The sequence below is a fragment of the Daucus carota genome, chromosome 7 (assembly GCF_001625215.2).
Source record: "Daucus carota subsp. sativus chromosome 7, DH1 v3.0, whole genome shotgun sequence".
In the NCBI taxonomy this organism is placed as follows: domain Eukaryota; kingdom Viridiplantae; phylum Streptophyta; class Magnoliopsida; order Apiales; family Apiaceae; genus Daucus; species Daucus carota.
Window position 1 is genome coordinate 27,914,113 of NC_030387.2, and position 13,114 is coordinate 27,927,226.

The 13,114-nt window shown below is 31.5% G+C and overlaps 1 long non-coding RNA gene across 1 annotated transcript; it reads right to left on the reverse strand.

The window, feature by feature from the left end:
* Nucleotides 1-1,983: 1,983 nt before the first annotated feature.
* Nucleotides 1,984-3,657, reverse strand: LOC108194149 (uncharacterized). Its single transcript, XR_010285951.1, has 2 exons — nt 3,417-3,657; nt 1,984-2,479 (listed from the first exon to the last, which is right to left on the reverse strand). It is a non-coding gene; the product is annotated as an uncharacterized LOC108194149 (long non-coding RNA).
* Nucleotides 3,658-13,114: the final 9,457 nt, after the last annotated feature.

Below are 13,114 nucleotides of genomic sequence, written 5' to 3' on the forward strand. Positions count from 1 at the left end.
TGGAAATGTAGAGATCGATTGATCGGGGAAAAAAACGAAGAATAGCAACAGAGACCTCCCGGTGATGAGTCTCAACACCACCTCAGTTCATCATAGGAGTTCTCTCTCTATAGGTTCTAATCGACAGGATCACTTATTTTAGAAGATTTCGTGCATTGAAACCATTAGAATAAGTGAACCAAAGAAAACCATAATCTTTATTATGGTGTCTTAGCTCACTTATGTAGAATTGAATAGTATGGAAATGCAATCATTTCCTCTGCATTGACATGATCTGATGCCATCGGAGTGACACAAGCGATTTAAAAAAAAACGAGACTAGACTATATTGGTAAGAAGTAATCCCTATGTGTGTGTAAAAAGTATCCCAAATGTTTTTTACTCCCTCCATCCCATTTTAAGTGTCCTGTTTGACTTTTGAATGGTCAAATTGATCAAATTTTGATTGAGATTCACACATATAATATAATTTTGAAAAATAAAAAAATTATATCATTATAAAGTACATACAATATACTATAAAATGTAATTTTTATTTTTTAAAAATAATAACAATTTTGTTTTTTATACTTGGTCAAAATTTGGTCAGTTTGACTGTTGAAAGTCAAAACAGAACACTTAAAATGGGATGAAGGGAGTATTTGGTAGACGGAAAATGCTACATGCACAGAATTGGGTACAGAAATATTCACAGAATGAGTATGTGTTAACTTGTGATTGGAATGGCCCCGCTGCACATGCATTAATAGCACCAATTAAAACTCCCCACCTAGATTGCCATGTCATTTTGTGTAAAATTATGTACCCAATTTTGTGCATGTAGCACTACTCTTGGTAGACCCGGGTGTTTAGACAGGGCAGTCATGCATGAAGTTCATCCACATCCGTCCCCAATATCATATACTTCTTACATTTTCTTATATTTACTCATTTTTAATCAAATTTATTATATCTATTAACACACTTCTAAAAATTTTGAAGGCATAATTTAACTTATTACATTTTAACCTTATTTTAATAAAATAAAAATATGTAAATAATATTTTAAAATTCATGATTTTTATAAAATATAATGATATATATTAATCATATGATCAGAATTATGTATTAAAAATCAAACGATTTGATTATAAAGACCGGGGGCAATGGGGCTTTTTGGGTGAAATATAAAATTAAGTGTTTCTTGTTTAAAGTAAAAAGGCGAAATGGAAGTTGGAAACAAATTAAAACTTATAAGTGATTAAAATGTTTGGAAAAAAGTAGAAATCATGAAACAAAAACTAGTATTCTCAATTTTTTTATACGTACTTCTTGATTTTCTACACGGTACAAATAAATGCTTAAAACTTATAAAACGAGAAAGTGGGCTTTCAAACCCCGGCGAAACACCCTCATTATGTAATTCATTCTCTATCTGTGCATGGATTCTGTATGTTCTATATGTACAGCATGAAGAGTGAAGACCAGGAACATTTTAATTTACAAGATGCAAGGTATTATTTAAAAAATGTTCACGAATTGTATTGTGCAGAAAAAGTACTATATATTGTTACCCAAGACCACAAAAATTTCAAACACGAGACTCCTAATTTCGAGACAGCAGCTGCGAGCATTAATTTGCCGACTACTAAGGAAACTTGGACTTGAGTACCACGTGCATACGTACTCGTCTACTAGAGGAAAAACTCCAATCAAACGAGATAAAATGTGATTCATGCACTACCACAATTTAATATCATCCTTTCAAGTAGCCATTTTTCAAGCACATGCCTCCAAGATCTAAATAAAGTTGCATGTACTATATCATGTTTTGTCTAGATCATTTGTTACATGACGTTGCTTTGGTCTTTGGTTACATGATACATGCAGGACTCTATACCTAAATTATTCATATATTAGAAAATCGGTGATTTACACACTACCGACCAGACTATTTATTGGATGTACAATATTATTATTACCGAGTTTGCGGTCAGATTCTAATTATTTAAATGCACAGTATCACATCACTAGATTGTAAATATTTTGCTTAGGTCTTAATTAGTTACATGATACATGTACGACTTCTTTACATAAATTGTTTCGCATATTAGAAAACATGAGAACCACCGATCAGACTCATTTTATTGCAGCGCCGATCATTTGGAGTAACAACCTAAGGTAGAAACTTAGGTACAGTATCATTCGAATTTAACACTTAACATCCTTAAGAAGCTTGTACCTGCGAGCAACAGTCCTTGGGGAAGGCACTCCACTAACAATTATATTCTTTCTCATGTGGCTGGAGCCGCTGTGCCCCTTGGTCGGACTACTGTCACCCGAATACTCCGACGGCTTGGAGGTGATGATCATGCTGCCAACATCCCGGGAACTGGCTTTGCTCGAGGCCGCGCTGCACGGAGAACTTTTCTGCTCACTTAAACACCAATCGCAAATCTCAGTCGGCTCCGATGATTTCACGTAGTTGTTGCTACAATACCTATTAATCAAAAAAAAAGAAGTCCTTATATGCACATCAACAAGAAATTAGAACAGATGCACATGAATTACATAAATAATTCTACACTATTAATATAATAGTACGAATTACCAGAATCTGGATTGAATAAAAGATATAGCGAATGATGAGTTAGACAGCCTAATTGTAATGGAGCACGGTTGCTGTTCGCATGTTATGATGTTTTTTCATGTACATATGGCGCCAAACACGTAAGTATATGATAGTACTAGATAAAAAGTACATCGTTTACATTGTATTATATGATAATCTATACATTTAAAACTGAGTCTTCCTGAATACATTTATAACAAGAATCTTTCGTGACTAACAATAAAGGTGGAATAAGTTTCGAAAGCGGAATCAAAGGTGTGCTCGTGTACTTAAAGTTGAAATCTTATAGAAAAAGTTGTATTTGATTGAACAGAAAGTTTCAGGCTTTTGTTTCGGTCACACAGTGTGGTTTCTCAGATTCAGATTCCCTAGCTACATAGTCAAATACACACGTCTATACTTCATATATACCATATATATTGCACGAGACAAGTCACTAAGAATTCTATATATATGATCTCTTTTAAAGATATGGTCCTAACGTTTAAATATTCCAGCATATTATCGATGAAACGGATTAATTCTAAATTTTTGATGTAAATGCCGTAGTATACGGCTATCATTACTCTACTAATGCAGAACGGAACTACAAGTCATGAAGAATTCAATCTCTAACAAAGCATACACAGAGGCATAATCAGAGTTGACCCACGTCGATTACAAACAGATCAGAGAAGCAGTTACGAATCAGTTAATTCAAGAAACAACAAAAAGACTGTAGCTTCCTTTGACAGACCCGAGCAAATACCGATAATTAAACTACCCTAAAAATATATGTATAGAAGAGATGAGATAGCGATCATACGAGTGTTGGAAGCGGTAGAGGCAGCTGTTGCAGCGGAAGAGCTCCACGGAGAAGCCTACGTCGCCGCACATACAGCACACAGTTGTGTTAACTTCATCCATTTCTCTTCAATCTCCGGTATATTAGCAATATATATACACTGCTGGAGAGAGAGAGAGAGGGGGGGAGAGAGAGACTTAAGAGATAAGTATCTGTATGGCGTAGAGGGCCGAGTGGTGAAAGAAACTTTACGAGTCGGTGTGTGTTTATATACGTGTAGGAAAGGGATTTATAATTGAATAGAGAGAACAAGCAGACCATAACGCGTACGTGCGGTCCCTTTCAGTGGGGAAATTTAGGATATATACATGCATGTTTCGGTATTGTTTCTTTAAATTTTTAAGTAATTAAGTGTTGGAAATCGCAAATATTTTGATTTCTTTCAGCGTTTGTCATCTTCTGGATATTCTTCTGGGCTGCGCGTTTCCTTTTAAGAGAAGAAGAATCCAACCACAAGGGTCACGCTCATTTAAAGTACTTTTCAACTTTTTATTCCTGAATCACATAAAACGGACCACTACTCCAGCATCATTTCGTGCCGATCAAGATCTATAGACACTACTCTTCTTCTTTACAAAAAAATAATAATAATAGGAGTATATAAATCGAGAGTTATTCGCGATTAAGTTAAATATCGGTTTGTTAACAATTCGTGGATTTGACGGTTTGTTTCGAATTGAGAGCTGCTCGTTCATAAGTTAAAGAACATATGTTAATAATTTGTGAATTTGATGGCTTATTGAACTTGAGATCAAGCCCGAATATGAAAAAAGTTCATAAAAAACGAATTTGAGACAAGTAATAGTATAATATTCCATTTCTGTCGCATGAAACAAAAACAAAATGGTTAGTTTATCATAATATTTTCAAACGCGTTACAAGAAAATGTTACTATTATTTTCCAAAAAAGAAAAAAACAAAAGAAAACATTGCTGTGAAATAATTACTTCTCGACATTATCACAATCAAGTAGATGTGGCATCATTTAGGTGCGATGTTTGATATTTGGAGGGCGAGATCTTTTAGTTCCACGTGTGTAATTAGTATCAAATATTTTTAACTTGGTGTCTCTATTTGCACTCATCTTTCGGAGTGAAATTAGGGTTCTTGGTAGTAGAACTCAGCTTTCTACTTCTCTTACGACCGCTCTTTCACATATCCATAATATATATATATATAGTATAGTATAATAAGCCAACAAGGGTATAATTTGTAATCCTACTTTTTGTTCACGTTTTTTGGTTTGGTCTTTTTTTTTTGGTCACTGGACTATTACTTAAAAAACGGCTCCCGTTAGAATTCTATCTACGGCTGGATATTGGTTTTGCAAACTAAAGCAAATACTGCAGAAAACGGACTAGGTTTATTCTTCTCCAATGATCGAATCACTCTCATTTTCTGTTTGTTATTCAATACGTTTTTCTGATAAGTTGAAATAGAGAGAGGAAGAGGGAGGATAAGAGAGAGAGGGAGAGAAGCAGGGAGATGGAAAAGAACAGAGAGAGGGTGAGAAGTAGGGAGATGGAAAAAAACAGAGAGAGGGAGAGAAGCAGGGAAAAAAAATAGAGAGAGGGAGACTGAGAGGTACAGAGAGAGGGAGCGGAAAAGGGACAGGAATAAGGAGAGGGAGAGGAAGCGGAGGAGGGACATGAGTAATGAGAGGGAGAGGGAGAGGGAGAAAGGATTAGGGAGAGAGATAGAGATAGGAGGAGGAGAGAGGGAGAAAGAAGGGACAAAGAAAGAAATAGAGATAGGGAGAAAGAGTATGATCAAGATATCAGCTACCATAAATATTATGATGCTGATAACATTGGCGATCAAGAAAGGCATAATGATCACAGGCGCCAGAGGTCAGATGATAAGGAGTACATGGACAGAGTAAGGAATAATGCAGAAAATGAGCCAATTCAAAGCTATGAGACTGATTACTTAGAGAGGAGCACTCAAAAATTACACAGGTTATATTTCTTAAAAGCTTAGTGATAGTCATTTTGGAGGTGGAAACTTCACGAGGATAGTATATAATATTATTTTTTACTGCAGAGATGATGTTGAAGAAGAAGATTATAAAGAAACAATTTTTATGCAACTTGCTCAACAGGAAGAAGAAGATCTTAGCAGGATTAAAGAGGAGAGTAGAAGGCGGAGACAAGCCATTCTTGAAAAATACAAAACTCAGCAGTCACAAAAGAAGCATGAGTTGAAGGCAGATGAGACGGGTAAGCCTTTTTTCATAGCAAATGACAGTCTTGTTATGTTGTTAAAAGCTACTAATCCTAAATAAGGCCTTAGCAACAAACTCTTCCCCTGCTTATTTGCAAATACATAAAAGGTTTTGTTGATTAAATACTCTGTTCCTATGTCTTGGATTTGACATGTATAATCATCATATTTAGAATGCAGAAGGCAGTTATGACAAGAAAAATGCAGGGGAATTTCCAATATTGACCTACCACATTAACTTTCCACAAGGCACTTAAATTAAAAGACAGGCTCCACTTATTCTACAAAGATATGGACCCATTTCTAATAAAAATTTCACATTAGAAACGAAAGTACAAAAGACACTGCTGCTATTGTCTAACTGTAATGTTATTATCCAATCCGTAGCTGCTATATATTTTACTGCTCTATGACATTATCTACACTGTAGATTCATCTCGGTGTTCTTAATAACTGCACCAATCGTCTTATATATGTATGCATGTTCAGTGATGCAATATCTATGTTCAGGAACTACATGGATCTATCCTATATTTCAAACTATTATATTTTCTGAACCATTAAGGAAGCTATATATTAGATAAGTTGCTATAAGATTGATCTCCTCTAAACAAGATATTCGACTTTTATTAATTATATGTTGGTTATATTTTAAAAATAGTAGGTCATTAATATTTTAGATTATAATAAATAGAATATATCAATTGAATATAGTGTAAATGATATGAAATCTTCTTATAACTTCTTTTTTATGATTATGTATAAGAGTGTTGTTTACACTCTGTATACCGTTATTGTTAGAAGCCAATTGCATTGCCGTAGCCTTTCAGCTTATCTTACACAATCCATTGACTACTAACTAGATCTATATTAAAATTATTTTAAATTCATTTCTATGTAAAACTTATAATGCAAGTGATTTAGACACTTAGTATTATTGTTATTGGTAAGAATCGTTTTAGTAGAGTTATCCAGTTTAATATTATTGTTATTGGTAAAGTTTGTCTTATTTTTGTGATATCTGCCTTTTAGCTTGGTCTATAATTCGACTTAGGATCTTTGATCATACATTAGTAAACACAATTGTTGATAGTTTCTTTGTATTCGTTTCATGCATCTAAAGACTTGGCAAAGGTTTTGATTTAACCTCAGACTTTCGACTCAAATAATGCAAAGGTAAAGCTAGTTTAGTCTGTCTGAATCAAGACCAGACCAGGCATTTGTCAGTACCAGGTTTCAGACAGTTTGATGATGTCTCAACTGACATCAAATGTGGCAAAGGAGATCGAACTCGATATCAGTCACATATTCTTGATTTTAATCAGGTAAATCCTTCTCTTTTTATTAGGCCATTTGACTTTTGTAAGAGTGGTAGAGGCTTATGATTCTGTTGTGCAAATTTGTTTATTGTAGATGTCGGAGTTTATGAACCAGAAATGCTCTGTTCCTCGAAAGATTCCTTCGGGTTGGTTTAACTCCATGTTTGGTTTCGAGAGTGAATCATGGGAGAGTGACGCTGCAATAACAAAGTATCTAGGATTAGATGGTTACTTTATATTGTTATTTGACCTTCATATAAATAGATATCATCTGCAACTTCTGGATGAGGTATTTTTTTTGGTGTTATTTTTTTGCCTTAATTTTCTTGTTGTGTTTTTTGTTCCGGACAAACTTCATGTTTTACATAAAGTCACAAGCTAATTGTGTGAATTAGTGGTAAACATGACACAAATACCTAATTATCTAGGCCGTTACACTACATTTGGCAGATGGTTGTAATCTTTAACAGGTATATGAATAGAAATTCTATGTGAGGTTGTCATATGCTGTAATTTTGTGAGTTTGTGCTTTCTCTTTTTGGTCAATGCCCCCGTTTCTGATGTCCAAAAAAACTACAGTGAATAACAAATTATACATCCATAAGCTTTATTTTTACAATGTCAATATGATTTATATCTTAGTTTTGGAATATTTCAACAGAGAAGAACTAACTTCAACCGGGGAAGTAAGCGGATAAGTGAAAAAACTTTTTAAGCCTCAAAGAGACGAAAGTATTCGTTGCACCATTTATGTATCTGAAATTGACCATAATGCGAGTAAGAATTAATAGATATGTTTATATTTGGATGATTTGTAAATGATTGTGATCAATCATTAAGCTATTCATGTTATCGCTCAATCGTATTGGCTTTGTGCTTCTTTATTATGCATTTATTTATATTTTACTTTGGGCTTTTATTGATTTTATATTTTTGGGTTCTTCCTCTTAAACTCATATTTAGTACATCCGTATGTTAAGCCACTAATTGAAAATTGGGTGTTCAATTTCATAACTGTACTCGAGCATAGTTTTCCTACCGACTGAAGATTGGAGATTTATATCCATTCGAGCCTAATGATTCGTTGATTTCAATGTTTTGGGTGCACTCGTTCTTTATACTGGATCTTATTTGACTGGAGAATTAATTTTCATACTCCAATGCTTGTTTGATCTATCAATATTTCTTGGAGAAGAATCAGACCCTTCTCTTGCTAAACTAGCTCTTAGTGTTTTCAACAGTACATTGCAAAGACAAGATGAAGTCCTTGACCTGCATAAGAACTCGATGGGAAAACACTTGCTTGATTTTGTCCGAGCATAGAAAATTTGTTGTAATTGCGGGTTATAAATTAGTAATTAGGGTATGTTGGGAACGGGTAATATGTGAATGGGTTGGGTTAATACTAGGACGAGTTGAAAATCAATCGGACATGGGGGCAACGTGGCAAACACAATCTAATAGTCAACATTTACTGTTAAAGTTAAACATTACTTAACAGTACTAGAAGTTTTTATAAACTTAATCTCGTAATTGTAAGTTTTTAATTAGATACTTAATTATTTAAGTTTTTTTCATTTGGTAGGCCATTTGAAAGTTGTGATCGAAAATTGTGATGAAATAGAGTATTAACCCATTGACGATTTAAACTCTATTTTCTTAAGGTAATTATACTCAAATTTATGATTCTTGTTATATTTTTCAGTGAATTGTATTTTTAATTTGTGGGGATTTTTTGTTAGCTCGTCATAAATATATTATTAAATCTGTGAAGCTTTTGTGTTTTTTTTATTGAAAATTTGTTATTAATTCCATAAGGCTTTTGTGTTTGTTTATCAAAAATATATAATTACTTATTAGGAAGTTGGTGTTAGTTAATCATACATATATTATTAATTTTGTGGAAATATTGCGTTAGTACGGGGTTGTTAGAGCATCTTCAATGGGTTTTTCAAACAAGTTCTTTACTTTATATTTAGAAAGAGGTAGAAATTAGTATTCCACTGGGCTTCTTGTGACTCTGTAAAAATTTAGGACCTCTTCGGGTCAATTTCTATGGAGTACACACAAACATTGGAGCATTGGAGTACATGTCATAATTTTATTACTTTTTTTTGTCAGAGTCTACATACTCGCAGATAAGTTGTATCTCAAGATACAATAAGCCGCTACAAGGGATTTCATTCATTCAAAAAAGATTATCATCTAACCGAAAGACATGCAAAGATATCTCCGGACGTTTAAATAATAATACTTTAATGTCTGATAGGAAAATACCCCTTTAACACTTTCCAAGGATCCTGCAAAACACACACGAAAAAAGAAGAACATATGTTCATATACAAAATTATATAAATAAAAAAAATTATAAAGGATAATATATCCAATAATAAAGTACTTTTAGAAGTACATGTCTATATTTCTGAAGTTGAAAAATAAAATAAAGTCTAACCAAAGAAGGATCTTTGGTTAGACACTAAAATAATTAAAAAAATATTTGATTGCTTCTCACAAGCCAAAATATACGCCATCAATTATGGCCACCCATGAATGGTACAATTCGCCTTAATCGAGGCACAATTAACATTTAAATCATTTAAAAAATTTATGACATCAATCAATTCAATTTAAAGGATTCTATCACTACTTTATGTAATATCTCACCATAATATCAATTTATTACGGTCAAATAAAATTAATGAATTCAAATGTAGCAATTAAAAATGAATAAATAAAATATTCAAATATTACAAAGACGGTCAAACAAAATTAGTGAATTTAAATGATATCTTTGATTATTATTAATGATTATCCAAATATATATAATTTATCATTTCTTAGTAATATTAAACATAATTATCAATTAATCATCAATATCCTTTAACTTTAACAAGTATTAAGATTATTGTTTAGTTTATGAGTTATATTGTAGAACATAGTGTTCTACTATTTATAAAAATAATTGTTTTACCTTTTGATCACAATGTTTATGTTGTAAGAACATAATTCGCAGGTTGTCGGATGTCTACAATATTGTTAAATAAATAAAATAAAATTTCGATGACTAGATTATATTTTTATCCAATTTTGTACTCCAATACTCCAACATTTTTGTGTGCTCCATGTATCATAAATGTTTCTTGATTTTTTTTGTCACTTACTCCAATGTATATGAGATATGCATTTTGGATTTGTGCTTAATGGATATTGAAGGAAAAATAATGAGCAACGCTGCCAACTAGAATGATAAATATGTGAAGGAGGTCAAAAGATTTATTACAAATGAAATACATTTCTGGAAAAAAGTTGAAGTTTCCTTGTAAAAGAATGTACTCACTCTATTTTGATTTATTAGACATTTAAGATTGTTGCACATGTATTAATGACTATCCTTGGAAGGTCCCATTTTACATGCCCCGTATTTTATATATCTTTTGTAACGTTTTTTTTTTGACAGATACCTTTTGTAACGTTTGATTGTAGATATATACAATAAATAAGGATAACTATGAAATAAGAGTTATTACTAGTAGTGAAATACTATACATGAGCATGGCATAATGTTATGTAATGGTCTTTCATCAGAGTTCATCGAGTGGATTTATGAGTGTAAAGTCTTAAAAAAAAATGGTACTGACGAAAGAATGTAAATTTATAATATAGTTACAGCTGGATTTTTCACTTTTTTATAAAGTACAATTTTAAAAATAAAAACAAGTGATTAACAAAATAAATATTTTCAACTTTTTAGACCTAAGTAAGAAATTAACTTATAGAGGCCGTTTGGCTGGACTTAAAAAAAGTGACTTATTGCTTAAAGTAAAGAAGTGGATTAGAAGTGAGAAGTTGGTATGGACTTATAAGCTATTAAAAGTGTTTGGATAACGTGTCTTATAAGTTTTTCAAGTGTTTGGATAACTTAACTTATAAGTTGGTATAATTTCGTAATTTTATAATATAATAATTTGTTTCTTTTAAAAAATAAATTATTATAATATAAGACCTTTTATTATTAATACATGAAATATTTTACAAGTGCAAAATATTAAACTTTGCATTAAAAGAAAAAAGTAATAACGCGCGGCAGGTAATACAAATAAAAAGATACATCATTTATTTAATACTTATATTTATTTAATACAAGTAAAAAGATACCTTTTATTATTAATACATGAAATAGTTTAGCAAGAACAAAAAATAAGAAAATTACTGGTAAAAAACGACAGCAATCTAGCATGAAACAGAATATAATGCAACCAATTACTAGCTTCTTGTTTGCAGCGAGAGAGATCTATTGACTTGGTCCAGAAAGAAGTTAGAAGCTGGTTAGGAAGAAAAGCTAAGAAATCAAGCTTTTTTGGCTGGAATAAGCACTTCAAGACTTTTGCCAAACGGACCACAAAAAAGAGAAAACAGGCTTTTGAGCTTTTAAGCCCAGAAGCTGTATTCCGAAACACGTTAAAGGCTGGGTAGGAAGAAAAGCTAGGAAATCAAACTTTTTTGGCTGGGTTTTTTTTGGTTGGAATAAGCACTTCAAGACTTTTGCCAAACGGACCACAAAAAAGAGAAAACAAGCTTCTGAGCTTCTTAGCCCAGAAGCTGTATTCCGAAACACACACACATAATCTTTTTACACAATATATATTTACTAGCTTATAGCCCGTGCAATGCACGGGCGGTTAACATATTTGTTATTTTATTGTATATATTTTAAATTTACCTAATTTTATTATAAAAATAAAATTATGATAAAATAAGGGAATTGATAAATAAGCTCCAAATTTTACTATTTAAGCTCCAATTCTACTTTTTTCATGCATTATCACCTACAATATGATTGAAACATGTGGAGAAAGTATGGTAATTATGGTATAAATTTTAAAATTGGAGCTTAAATAGTAAAATATGGAGCTTATTTATCAATTCCCTAAAATAATGTGGTTTAATAAATGTTTGGATAAATTCTTCATAGTTAATTCCGTCATATGGCTAATTAAAAATTAGGTCGAATATATATATATATATTTTAATGAGAATGTTAAAATATTTTCTTTTACATGTTATAATTTAAGGAGGCCTATAAACTCAGATATAAACTAACCAATCAACCTTTTGATATTTCGTTATTATTAATTAATAATATGGTATAAAACATATTAAAATTTAAAGCGACGCATGAAACCAAATACCGACCTATCATGCTAACCTAAATTTAATGTTTTGGTTTAATAGATAATAAAAAAATATACTATAACATGTTATAAATTCAAGAACTCCGTGGGTCGAATAGAAACCGATTCACCAAACTCAACTAACTGATCAACCAATTGAACTTTTTATTTTCGGTTTAAATAGTGTAATAATATATTATGTATATGATATATTTGTAATATTTCTTTTAATGTAAGATCATTCCGGTATTTAAAAATAATGTTATTAGTGTATTTTGGTTGAATAATATCACATGTTATTTATTAATAATTATATTTAATGATATTATATTTTTATATATATGGCGCCCGTGTTAACTGTAAAAACTCGGTTTTTTTAGTTTGAAAATCTAAAAAAGATAATGCGTTTTGATTAAAAAGGCAATTATTATATTGCTCGATTTTATTTTAGAATATTGAGTTTTTTAGCTAAAAAATATATAAAAGATAATTTATTTTAGTTAAAAAGAATAATTAGTTATATATATAGATAGGCCCGTACTTCGGCCCAGGTACCGACCGCCCGACCAATATAATAATACTTCCTCTATTTTTTATTATTTGACGTTTAGACTTTTGGCGCACATCTTTACGAACTTTTGGCACACATCTTTACGTATAAATATGTCACCCATGTCTGTATTAATTGTACAAGATTAATTTTTTAGTTGGAAAACTTAAAAAAAGATAATATATTTTAGTTAAAAAAGTAATTACCATGTTTCACAATGTTATTTTAGAAGATTGAGTTTTTTTGTCAGAAATATAAAAAAAGGTAATATATTTCAATTAAAAGGATTAACTGGTTATATAGATAGGCCCGTACTTTGAACCAAATTAAAAAGAATAATTGTTTATATAGATAGGCCCAAATTTTTTTTTTTTAAAATGAGAATAAATCTCAACG